The sequence below is a fragment of the Taudactylus pleione genome, unplaced genomic scaffold (assembly GCF_031769625.1).
Source record: "Taudactylus pleione unplaced genomic scaffold, aTauple2 ptg000017l, whole genome shotgun sequence".
Classification (NCBI taxonomy): domain Eukaryota; kingdom Metazoa; phylum Chordata; class Amphibia; order Anura; family Myobatrachidae; genus Taudactylus; species Taudactylus pleione.
The window spans coordinates 13,126,403-13,139,537 of record NW_028284419.1 but is presented as its reverse complement, the minus strand read 5'-3'; the positions used below and the strand labels follow the sequence as shown (position 1 = coordinate 13,139,537).

The following is a 13,135-nucleotide window of genomic DNA, read 5'->3' as shown; positions in this document are numbered from 1 at the left end:
TCGTATAGCTGTGGGTCACCACCCACAGGCTATACGAGCGTGCTTTTTGATGGCCGCGATGGTCGAGACCATCGCGACCATCGAAATTGCGAGCCGGAGCCTGCGGTTGAGGTTTTCAACCGCAAACTCCGGAGTGATTTTGGCTCTATCAGAGCCAAAATCACTCCCACTGACATCACTAGTGATGTCAGTGGGCCGGCTTCTGACGGGAGGCATTCCCGTGGGCACGCCCCCGGCACGCCCACCAAAGGGGGCGTGCTGTCAATCAACATTGACAGCACGCCCCCTTTGATCGGACACAACGAGCGAAGGAAAGTCCTTCGCTCGTCGTGTCTGGTGCATGCGCACGACAGAGCTCCCTCCGTCGTGCGCATGCTCAGTGCAGACCATTGACCCACTTGCGAGCGGACAGCCGCTCGCGAGTGGGTCTGAATCAGGCCCATTGTCTTAAGATAGCAAAAACATGAATAACCATATTTATGAAATGATGTTATTTGCAGTTTATTTCCTCTAAGTGTTGTTCTTTGACTATTTAAAATATTTAAAGTTGTTTTCTGTCTTATGCTGGGCATACACTAAACAATTAGCTGTCAGATATCTGTCCAATCTGGCTGGTTGAAATAAAAATTTGGTAATGTATGGGAGCAAATGACAATCGACCATTTGCTCACAAACACCGGAAAACAGTCAAAAATGGTTGTTCAGACAAATTGGTTAAAACAAACAAATGTAACCAATTTGAACAATGATTTTAGTTAGTTTTCCAGTTATTAAAACCATATGGTCGACTGTTATTTGCTCCCACACATTACCAGGTTTTCATTCCAACCAGCCAGATTGGACAATATCTGACAGATAATTGTATAGTATATGCCCAGCATAAAGGGGCCTATCCATTACCCGACTTTGTGAACAATCCGATCAAAACCAGGAGGTTTTGGTATCATCGTTCACAAAGACGGGTAATGGGTAGCTGACAAGGACCAGCGATGTGCGTGCACGCTGGATCCTTGCCGACCCCGACTGTCTTCTTACCATGCCCATCAACCTGACGATGGTCGTCAGGTTCGGCATGTACAGAGATAGGAGGTCGGGCTCCTTCACTGAATGATGTTCAGTGAACGCCGTTCAGTGCGGGCACCACACCTTGGCAACCTGAAGGTCTGAACGCTAGACGTTCAGACTTTCTGGTCGCCTAATGCATAGGTACCTTTAGATTGCGGATTTCTATACTAATTTAAGAAATGTTGCAATAATCATTCTGTAACAATTCATCTTTCTGCGTGATTACTTCACTTTACAGTTAAAGGTATTGTGCCACAGTAAATTAGTATAACAACCACATACTATTCTTCATGTTGCCTAACCCCACTGTATTAAAGCAATAAATATTGAGAAATAGCTATGGACACGTATTTTCTAGCCCTGCGGATTATTACAGACATCCTGTTTGTACTTTTTTCTAGTGAAATATGTCTCCTCCAGTGAACATTGAACATAATGAATGAACCTTTTCACAAAGTAGAATGTAAAGTGTAGCTCAAGAAAAAAGGAGATCTTACGGTATCTACATAAAAATGTTCCCAGATCAGCTTAAAAAATAACTAAAGAGGTCTATGTGAGCCAGTGTTGGAACCTGTGAATGAGGGCAGCACAGATGGTGTAATGGTTAGCATTACTGCCTCACAGCACTGAGGTCATGGGTTCGATTCCCACCACGGCCCTATCTGTGCGGAGTTTGTATATTCTCCCTGTGCTTGCGTGGGAGTTCTCCGGATACTCCAGTTTCCTCCCACACTCCAAAAATATACTTGTAGGTTAATTGGCTCCCAACACAAATTAAACCCTAGTGTATATGTATGTGTGTGAGCAGGTGATAAGGAACATAGAGTGTAAGCTCCGCTGGGGCAGGGACTGATGTGAAGGGCCAAATATTCTCTGTAAAGCGCTGCGGAATATATGTGTGCGCTATATAAATAATGGCTGTCTAGCAATACATTTTCTGTAATGTGAGTACCTCTACTAGACCAGTGCTTTTACATATTACATACCTCCCAACATGACCCTCTCCAGGAGGGACACAATGCTCTGGTCCTGGACTTCCCTGGTAATTTATGATTGGTGGAGGCTCCAAGGGTGGGGCTGCAGTACAGTCCAAAATTCAAATAGGGGAGTCACACCAACTGCCAGTGAGTCGCAGCGGTTGAAATGGCAGTTGGTGTGGCTCCCCTATTTGAATTTTGAACTGCGCTGCAGCCCCACCTCTTGCCAGGGAAGTCCAGGACAAGAGCATTGTGTCCCTCCTGGAGAGGGTCATGTTGGGAGGTATGTAATATGTCAATCCTCGTGTCTTCACCAAGGGGCCTATTTGCCATTACCTGCATTTGTGCCCTAAGTATCATCTGCTGTCGGCATGATTCGCAGCAATAAGAGGGAACCTTCTGGGCAAAGCTATCCTTGAACTCGTGCCAGGACAGTAGTGCGTCCAATAAGATGTGATGCCGGCGAAGAGTTAAGTACAGTATAGTGATAGCTATCACTATCGCTATCACTATACTTCTGGTCATAACTCGGTGTATGTGCAGCCATCATGCAGTAGCATTAGTACAAATCTTCAAACGGGCTCTCAAGACCCACTACTTCATCAAGGCCTTCCAGCACTCCTCCTAACCCACCTCATGCTCTTTCCTTCCTATCTTCCCCTTCTGTGTCACGCCTGTCTGTATGCCCCTCTCCTTAGAATGTAAGCTCTCATGAGCAGGGACCTCTTCCCTCATGTGCTTCTCTTTACATTTTCTTCTACTCTCTACTCCCCATTAGGGCACCTAACACGGGACCGCCAACTCCCGGCAGCTTATTGTGAGTGCTTTAATCACTATTTCAGCAATGTATATAAGTTGTGTCCTTGTCCTGCACTGTAATGTACTGTAAGTTACTTGTTTCTTGTTCACTTATTAGTTCTATGTACTATGTAAGGCGCTGCGGAACACTTGTGGCGCCATATAAATAAAGGATAATAATAATAATAATAATAATTAGTCAGAGGAGGTAGGGGAAGAGCGTACAGCCTGACCAGGGGGGTCAGATCTATTTTAACTATAGAGAAAACATGTTATTGGACACAAGCTAGCTTAAATACCCCTGTATCGCTAGTCCCATAAACAACTATGGGGCTCGCACTACTTCACATTTGCCCACTCTCCCGGGACAGCTGGGAGCCTCTCAAAAATCAGGTGACGTTCCCAGCCCCCCTGGAAAAGCAGGGGGCGATAACGTGATTTGCCCTGAATTGCATCATCTTGGCCCTGCTTCACAATGCCGGTAATCCCTGCATGGTGTAGCAGGGCGCAGGGCCAAAAGGATGTGATCACTCGGTAAGGCCACCTGCTCCACCCTTAATTTTGAGTAATCTCCCGGTCATGCCTCCTATGCCACATCACCCCCCCCCCTACACACATACACCTGTTATGCTGACCTGGCTGCCCCCTCCCGAAGGGGGGAGCTAGAATGTCGGCAAGGATGAAGTACTTTAGTCAGTGGTGGAAATATCTGTGATATCTCTGGTATTATAGAGGTAATAAATATTATAGTATTATGGTATTATAGAGGTAACAAATAGCTTATTATATAATTTTGCCATAATCCTGTTAAAACAACCAGCAAAATTCAGCTATCACTCTTAATGAATTTGTATTGAAACAAAAATAAGCCAACACTAGGAAGCCGTCTGTTAAAATATAGGTATAACTTTACTGCTTCAATACCAATAAAGAAGGTCATTTGAGGCTTATATTAACACACAATGTAAAGTATTTACTCAATGATTTCAGAGGAACAATGGATCCTGGAAAGGTATAAAAGGATACTTGCCTCTGACAACAGGGAAATGTGACCAGAAAAAACTGAACAACTATGGCTTCATGGAAGGGTAGCAGAAGAAAGACCCTGCTCTCCTCAAATGAGGGGCAGATTAAGTGAGGAGGGGGCTCGTGCAGTTTCTGTGATGCCCTCCTTTCTTATTCTACAGTAGCATGTCCAATGTCTCAAAGCAGTTTTGTGGTCAATTCCCCTGAAAACATCCATAAGAAATCATGCTTATCAGGGGTAAATGATACAACGGCCCCAGAATAATAACAATAATCATGGCAGGTACACGGGTACAATTGAACATAAGGATAAATGCAATTATCAGAACTCATTGCTTGTCATACGTTAACAAATTCAGAATTAGACATGACAAAAAGCACACACATGGAGTCCATACTGTATGTTTGTCTGAAACCTTTATTAAATTGTATACACACAGGTGACAAATATGGTGAAATGTAATGGTGATAGGTCCATCACCTCTATGAAATCTCCACACTTAAATTTGCAGCATCTTTAATTGCTACAATGTATAAATAAACCACAAAAATATGCATTGAATGAAATTAACATTTGTATGACATTTACTAACTTCTGTACATTAAATTACACAAATTGTAATAGGAGCACCTCTACATGTACAAGGGGGCACCGCACCTTTACATGCATTGTACAATACTTTGCATGTTGTCTTAGAATGGAATACAGATTGGGGTATATCCCACACGTATTCTGGAAATGAAGATACTGACTTTAAAAGGGGGCAGAGTTGGTCTCATGCTAGAACAATGTATTAAAGGAGGAATACTCATCCCATTACATTCAAATTTCTCTTACAGTAGTGTAATTACACCTCTGTGATGAGCGCTTGCACTTTCCATGTGTCAGCACTGTAGTGAATGAGCTCTTTGGATACCAGCACTTTTCCAGCAGGAGAAGCAAAATGGTACAAATTGCCCTGCTACTGCCAGCACTGAGGCTGATCAGGGGGTGTTTTATTTTAGAAATAAATCAAACCACCCTTTCAGCATTCTTGCTATAGAGGAGGGAAGGGGGGTACCAATAAGCACTGTTTGCTATTTGCAAGTCATGTTGTTAAATTAATATCATTCTCTATTATTTCAAGTTCACATTGAATGTCCTCATATGCCATATATTTTTGAATTCCACTAATTTCCATATGAGTTCTGCTTGCGTTTTTATATATGTGTATAAATATATATATATATTTATATATATATATGGATTAGCACAGACTATGCACTCCTCCTCTTGATAACAATATCATGGGTGCCCTCTGCAGTAAACAAAGTAGTTGTAAAAAGAGGTCTCCCGACCCAAACGCTGTTGGATGTTATTCAGAGTGCTGCTGGCAAATTGCATTCTCTCTCTCTCTCTCTCTCTCTCTCTCTCCTCTCTCTCTCTCTCTCTCTCTCTCTCTCTCTCTCTCTCTCTCTCTCTCCCTCTCCCTCTCCCTCTCCCTCTCCCTCTCTCTCAGCACTGTTCATTAGTATAAAGATCTGTGGAGATCATTGTAAACTGTACTAATTACTGTGATAGGGTACGTGCAGTTCTTAAACAATGTATAACTTTAATGTAAACAAGTTTTAAAATGTTTAGGTGATGATGATGATAATAATAATAATAATAATAATAATAATAATAATACCAATAATAAAGTGATCTAAGGTAAAACATTTTATTCTTACCTCAACAAGTCTTCTTCTGAAGCTGCTGTGTAGGGTACAGAGCTGCTCTCAGTCATGAAATGGGTTATATATCTGACTTGATACAAGTTACAACCAGGCAGCATGCATTCCTAAAGTACACGCCCCCCTCTGTATCTCCATCCTGCCTGTGGGGTGAGGGTAACTCCTCTGTGAAAATAACTCCTCTGTGAAAATGAAAATGAAAATAACATTCACTAAAACAAGATTATCTCAAGTTAAGGTTAATTCCTGAGGAGCTATAAGAGCAAAAAAAAAAAAAAAAAAGATAGAAAACTGAACTTATGTGTTGTAATTTTAATATAAGTTAAAAAAAAAAGTTTGTCTGTAATGAGACAAAAAAGTATGTCTGTCCACTGCCCCCCCCCCCAAAAAAGAAAGAAAGAATAAAAAAAAAATTTATATAAATATATGTGTGTTTGGATTTTAGGTGACATAAAGCCAATTAAGGATGTTATTTGTAAGGGATTTGTTATTGTTGTTTTTAACATTTTAAAACATTTATATGGAAGAACCAAAATACTATACAGAGATTTGCAGTACATCAAATCATTTACAGTGTTCCTTCCCCCGTAGAGTTTAAAGCTTGGTACTCACTGGACAAACGGATCTGCCGACGGATCAGGTAAGCTATTTAGACTTACTGATCTGTAATGCCGGCCACCCCCGCCCCCGCACCGCCCCCTTAAATGCCTCTGCCTGTCAATTAATCAGAGGCATTCAAGGGCTTGCATGCGATAGAGCAGGACCCATTCGCACACTCGCAGAATGGGTCCTACGCACACGCAGATTCCCGATACTTGGGAATCTGCGATCAGCACTGCACATGCGTGTACTACTGAATCAGGTCCTTAGCTCCATAAAAGAGAGAAGTACTTCTTTAATTAAATATTTCACTCCCAGTAAACTTAGGGGTCAAAATAAAGTGGATGAGAATAAAACAAGAGTTTACATTTATGGACTCCCTCCTACATGATTCAGTAGTGGGAAATTCCATAATCTGTGTAATCACAAACACATGGGAATTCTGGTTAACTGTCTAGCATTATATTTATAAGGTAAAACAATCCTAACACATTTCAAAAGGGATTTTTTTGAACTGTGGACCACTGATTTAGCAAGAACTAAACCCCATTTATTGAACAAACTTGTGGGCTAAAAACACACGAAATTAAAATTTCACTAATCTTTTCAAACTATTTTTTTTTAAAGCATCAATAATATATAATGGAAAAACAGGTTGGTTTTGTCTTTTTAATGATTGCTGGTTTAAAAATAAAAAATGAAAAAGGGCACTCTCGCTGGAATCTCTCTGATGCCTGCATCTCGCAGGCTATTATATTAGAAGCCTCCAATGATTTTGTGTTCACCTAATATTATCAGAATCAACCCTGGTAAACTTATTGTACACTAAAGTGTCAAAAGTCATGGGTTAGCAGTATATAAAGGTAATGTTAGGGGATATCTTGGAAAGACCTGCATCAGTTGTAATCTGACATCTCGTGAGTCAGTCTGAACACCAGCTAGGCTGCTCATGGCAAGGTGACGTAAATTATTGGAGTTCAAACAGGGCATGATAGTGGGTGCCTTACAGATAAGACATTACATTTTCAAAGCTGTGCGGACATTCAACATTCCTCAATTATTATTATTATTATTATTATTATTATTATTATTATTATTATTATTATTAGTAGTAGTAGTAGTAGTAGTAGTAGTAGTAGCAGTAGTATTATCCTTTATTTATATGGTGCCACAAATGTTCCACAGTGCCTTACAAACTACATAAATGAGTGATCAAGAAAGCAGTGACTTACAGTACAGTACAATGCAGGACAAGGACCAGGGGCATATCTAGGGACAGGGGGAGACCACACCGCATACCCTGCACAAATATCTTCTAATACCTACCTCTCCAAGGTCCCACATCGGGTGTCTTAGCCCTGCACAAAACACTGGAAAATGGCCGCCATGGCCAACTCCCGGGCGTTTTGTGCTTGCGCAAATCATCGGGAAAATGGCGGCTGCACCATTTCCCTGGTGACCTGTGCATGCGCATTAGACTCTGGGCACAGACTAGTGCCCAGAGTCTACTGATGCAGCGGTCGCCGGTCAGCCGTCAGTCTATTGCAGGCCAACGGGGAGAGAGGAGGGGGACCCGGATGGAGAATGCACATGGGTCCCCTCCTCTCTTAATACGCCCCTGAAAAGGACAAGGTTTATATACATTGCTGCATTAGCAATCATAACACTCAAATAAGCAACAGGACGTAAGCAACCAAGAATTAGTTTGGGATTAATGAGAAAGTACTACCCTGTCTTACTTTAATAAAATTAACTTAATATATTGCAGTTTATAAATATATATTGCAGTGTAAAACTAGTAATAGGTGGCAACATAAAGAGCATACATAAAAATGATAAAAAACATATGTAAAAACGCACATATAAAAACAAATGGCTTCAGACAATAAATATATATTGTTTATAACTCTTTTAGGGGTGGTTGATGAAGTCCCATACTGTGTTAGGACCACAGATGACAAATCTCTCCCTATATTACCCTATGAGCATAGGTTCTCTCCGTCCATCTCCTTCTCCTCCTGTGCTCGGTTGCGATGTTGTGTGATCCACAGTGCAAGTGTGCCGGGTCTGGTGCTCCGTCCTGCACTGCGTCCTCAGTAGCCGGTGGTGACGAAATCTCACTTGAGGATCACTGCAGGGATCATTGTACTGGCCGCCCGACGTCACTACCTCAGTGAATGCCAGGATTGTCCAGTGTGCACTCTCACGCGCATACTACCAACTAGGGGTGTGCACCGGCCACCTTCCGTGTTTTGGGTTCTGGGTTTTGTGTTTTGGATCTGTGTTTTTTTGAAAAACAGCATAAAAACAGCTAAAATCACAGAATTTGTGGGTTCTGCTCCTGTGCTATTATTAACCTCAATAAAATTAATTTCCACTAATTTCCAGTCTATTCTGAACACCTCACAATATTGTTTTTAGTCCATAAGGTTGCACTGAGGTAGCTGGATGACTATGCTAAGCAACACGAGTGGGCGGCACAAACACGTGGCCCATCTAGGAGTGACACTGCAGTGGCAGTTTGAAAAACTAGGCCCCAAACAGTACATAATGCAAAGAAAAAAAAGAGGTAAAAGATGGAATTGTCTTTGGGCCCTCCCACCCTTATATTGTATAAACAGGACATGCACACTTTAACAAACCAATTATTTCAGCACCAGGGTCTGCCACACGACTGTGGCTGAAATGATTGGTTCATTCACCATCGACAGCACGCCCCATTTAGTGCGAGACCCATAACAACGGCTTGGCCATCGTTGTTCGGGTCTCGCGCATGCGCACGACGGCGCTCCCTTCGTCGTGCGCATGCGCATTGGGGGAACATCGACCCGCTTGCGAGCGTCCTGCGCTCGCGAGCGGGTCTGAATGACCCCCTGAGAGCGGTCTGCCCTACACAGTTTACAAACATACATCCGCCAGCGGCGGCTGTGTGTTTGTAATAGCAGCCAGCTAATGAGAGTCATACAGATTCTCACTAGCTGCTGCGTCGTCAACGGAGGGAGCCGGCTGGAGCTCACTCATGAGCTCTGTGTTCCGGCTCCCCCCACAGCATGTGACGGGAGAGACGTCATACGTCATGATGTCTCTCCCATGCAGCAGAAGAGCGGGCCGGGACTCGGACAGCGGTGGTCGTGTCAGGAGCGGGGACCGGGTAAGGTGAATTTTTTTTTGTTCTTTGTGTGTGTGTGTGTGTGTGTGTGTGTAAGCCTGGCACTACAAGGGGGGGGGCACTGAAATAGGGGGTGGCCACTACTGGGGGCAATTTATGTGGGGTGGCCACTACTGGGGTCAATTTATGGGGGGTGGCCACTACTGGGAGCACTATATAGGGGTGGCCACTACTGGGGGCACTGTATAGGGGGTCTACAACTGGGGGCACTGTATAGGGGACTACTACTGGGGGCTACTACTGGGGGCACTGTTTATAGGGGGCTACTACTGGGGGCAATGTATAGGGGGACTACTACTGGGGGCACTGTATAAGGGGGACTACTACAGGGTACTATTACTGGGGGCACTGTATAGGGGACTACTACTGGGGTCTACTACTGTTGGCACTGTATAGGGGGGACTACTACTGGGGGCAATGCAGCATAGGGGGATTACTACTGGGGGCACTATATAGGGGGGCTACTACTGGGGGCAATGCAGCATAGGGGGGATTACTACTGTGGGCACTGTATAGGGGAGGCTACTACTGGGGGCAATGCAGCATAGGGGTGATTACTACTGGGGGATTACTACTGGGGGCACTGCATAAGGGGGTAGGGGGGTGCCAGTACATTACATTGCCAGGGGCGGTGGAATCCCTATATACACCCCTGTCCTCCTCATCCACCGATTCCTCACCTCTTCAGTGCTATGTAAATCCTCATCCTCACAGAGTATTAATTCATCCCTGCGGGAATCCACCACCACAGGTCCCTCTGTACATTCTGGAGGCTGGTCTCCCTGGAAGAGTTGATAATTAATTTTTATGAACATCATCTTCTCCACATTTTGTGGAAGCAACCTCCTACGCCTTTCGCTGACAAGGTTCCCGGCTGCACTAAACACTCTTTCGGAGTACACACTGGAGGGGGGGCAACTCAGGTAAAATAGAGCCAGTTTGTACAGGGGCCTCCAAATTGCCTTTTTTTCCTGCCAGTACAGGTACGGACTGTCTGACATCCCTACTTGGATGCTGTCACCAATGTAATCCTCGACCATTCTGTCAGTGGTGACAGTATCATATGCAGTGACAGTAGACATGTCAGAAATTGTTGGCACATCCTTCAGTTGGACCAGATGTACAAACCGGCCCTTGACTTATGACACAGGTGCACGTTTGGCGCTGCTACTGTGTTGATGCACGTGCGGCTACAGCTCACACAAGTCACAAGCACAGATAAAAAATTGTTTTTTATTTTTTGGAGCACTTTGAGGTTATACCACCCTTTAACAGACCTATGGGACACTGGTGCACGCTTGGCGCTGCTCCTTTGTTGATTCACGTGCGGCTACTGCGCATACATTTCGCACACAAACAGAAAAAAAAGATTTTTTTATTTTTGTGGAGCGCACTTTGAGGGATACACCACCCTTTAACAGACAGATGCACGCTTGGCGCTGCTGCTTTGAGGATGCACGTACAGTGCACACAATTCACAAACACAGAAGAAAATGTTTTATTTTTGTTGGAGTGCACTTTGGGGGTTACACCACCCTTTAACAGATAGATGCAAGCTTGGCGCTGCTGCTTTGAGGATGCACGTATAGAACACACAATTCACAACACAGAAAAGAAGAATTTTTTATTTTTGTTGGAGTGCACTTTGGGGGTTACACCACCCTTTAACAGACAGACGCAACGCTTGGTGCTGCTGCTTTGAGGATGCACATACAGTGCACACAATTCACAACACAGAAAAGAAGAATTTTTTATTTTTGTTGGAGTGCAATTTGGGGGTTACACCACCCTTTAACGGACAGACGCACGCTTGGCGCTGTGGCTTTGAGGATGCACGTACAGTGCACACAATTCACAAACACAGAAAATAATTTTTTATTGTGCTTGGAGTTCACTTTGGGGGTTAAAGCACCCTTTAACAGTCAAGCCAGCCGGCCCTTTACTTATGACATAGGCTCACGCTTGACGCTACTTTGTTGATGCACGTGCGGCTACTGTGCACACAATTCACAGACACAAAAAAATATATATATTTTCTTTTTGGAGTGCACTTTGGGGGTTACAGCACCCTTTAACATACAAGCCAGCTGGCCCTTTACTTATGGGACACAGGCGCACGCTTGGCGCTACTTTGTTGATGCACGTGCGGCTACTGCGCACACAATTCACAAACACAGAAAAAAAATAAAACATTTTTTTTGGAGTGCACTTTGGGGGAGCACCCCTGATGCACAGATCATCCCCTGGACAACACTACTGCACCCCTCTAGGACTACAGCCTTTATGGGACACTGCACAACACAGTCCAGCCAGCCCCTATAGACTTTGGAGTGGACACAGCCCCTATGGACAACTGACTGCACAACACAGCCCAGCCAGCCCCTATGACAGCAGCACAACACAACCCAGCCAGCCCCTATGGACAACAGCAGCACAACACAGCCCAGTCAGCCCCTATGGACTGAGAGGACACAGCCCCTATGGACAACAGCAGCACAATACAGCCCAGCCACCCTCCCTCTTCACTGTTCACAGCCGGAGTGAGAAATGGCACCGACGCGGGGACCTTTTATAGAATCCAAAACCTGCGAGATCCGGAAGGCGGGATGATGACGTTTTGCCTCGATTTCAGATCCGAGTCAGGTGGGAAAAGTTGAGCCTGACTCGGATACGTCTCGGATCGGGGGGGTTCGGATTTCAGAAATCCGAACCCGCTCATCCCTACTACCAACGCGTTTCAAGTTTTCATCAGTCAATTGTCTTGCTCAAGAAAGCGTTTGACTACTCCATGATCCTGCTATATAGATGTGGATCTGTTCTTGTTGGTTGGAGTTTCAAACGTATGGATTTTTGTTTTAAAACATAAGATAGTGTTTATTAATCCATATTAAAATATCACCACAATACTGAATAATAAAATTATAAAAAAATAATGATAAAAGTTTAAATAAAGATAAAAATAAAATTATCTAAAAATACAAAAATGTTGAGCCTAAACCCTAAAATGATGATCATATGTAAAAATTTAATGTTTATTTTAAAAAAGGTTAGAATTCAAAATCCAAATTTAGACCAGCTGGTTGGAGGGTCTTAAGTTTATATATCCATTCAGTCTCTGTTTTAGACATTTTTTCCAAGAAATTCCACCCTCTTCAATCCGTTCCAATTTTTGTATGGCAAGAATTCTCAAACCTACAGGGTTTCTGTTATGCTGGTTTAAAATGTGTTCTGACAAGCTGTGTGTTTTTAAACCTTTTTTTAATACTTAAAATATGCTCTCTAATTCTCACTTTTAGTTTTCTTTTTGTGCGGCCATATATTGTAGGCCGCTTGGACATGTCATCATATATATGACTCCATCAGAATTGCCGTTTAAATGTGTTTTTATTTTATATTCCTGCTTTGTCACTTGCAACTTAAACTCCTTAATTGATTAGGAGGATGTACCTCTTTGGTTATTGCAGCCTTTGCAATTATTCCAGTGGAAAAAACCTTTGTTGCCTACATCATCTGTGTTTCTATCCAAAGGAATATAGCTTGATGTTAAAATATTTCTCAGTGTTTGGGCTTTTTTATATACTATCACTGGTTTGTTCAGAATAAATTTGTAAATTAAAGGATCTAATTTGAGCATGTCCCAGTACTTTTTCAATATAGTCTCTAAACCTTCGGTGTAGCTGTTATACTGAGTGATAAACAGAACATCCAACATTTTTTTATTCTTTATGGTGTTGTACTTGATAAGATCTTCTGTCTTCTTATTTTTCACTTTCTTCAGACTTTTTTT

At 43.1% G+C, this 13,135-nt stretch overlaps 1 protein-coding gene across 1 annotated transcript in view; it reads right to left on the bottom strand.

The window, feature by feature from the left end:
* The window catches only part of LOC148540814 (calcium-activated chloride channel regulator 1-like), a 66,452-nt gene extending 60,789 nt beyond the window's left edge, over window positions 1-5,663 (bottom strand). The window contains exon 1 of the mRNA XM_088482193.1: window positions 5,577-5,663. The gene's annotated coding sequence lies outside the window, so the exon portion shown is untranslated. The remainder of the gene's footprint in view (window positions 1-5,576) is intronic.
* Window positions 5,664-13,135: the final 7,472 nt, after the last annotated feature.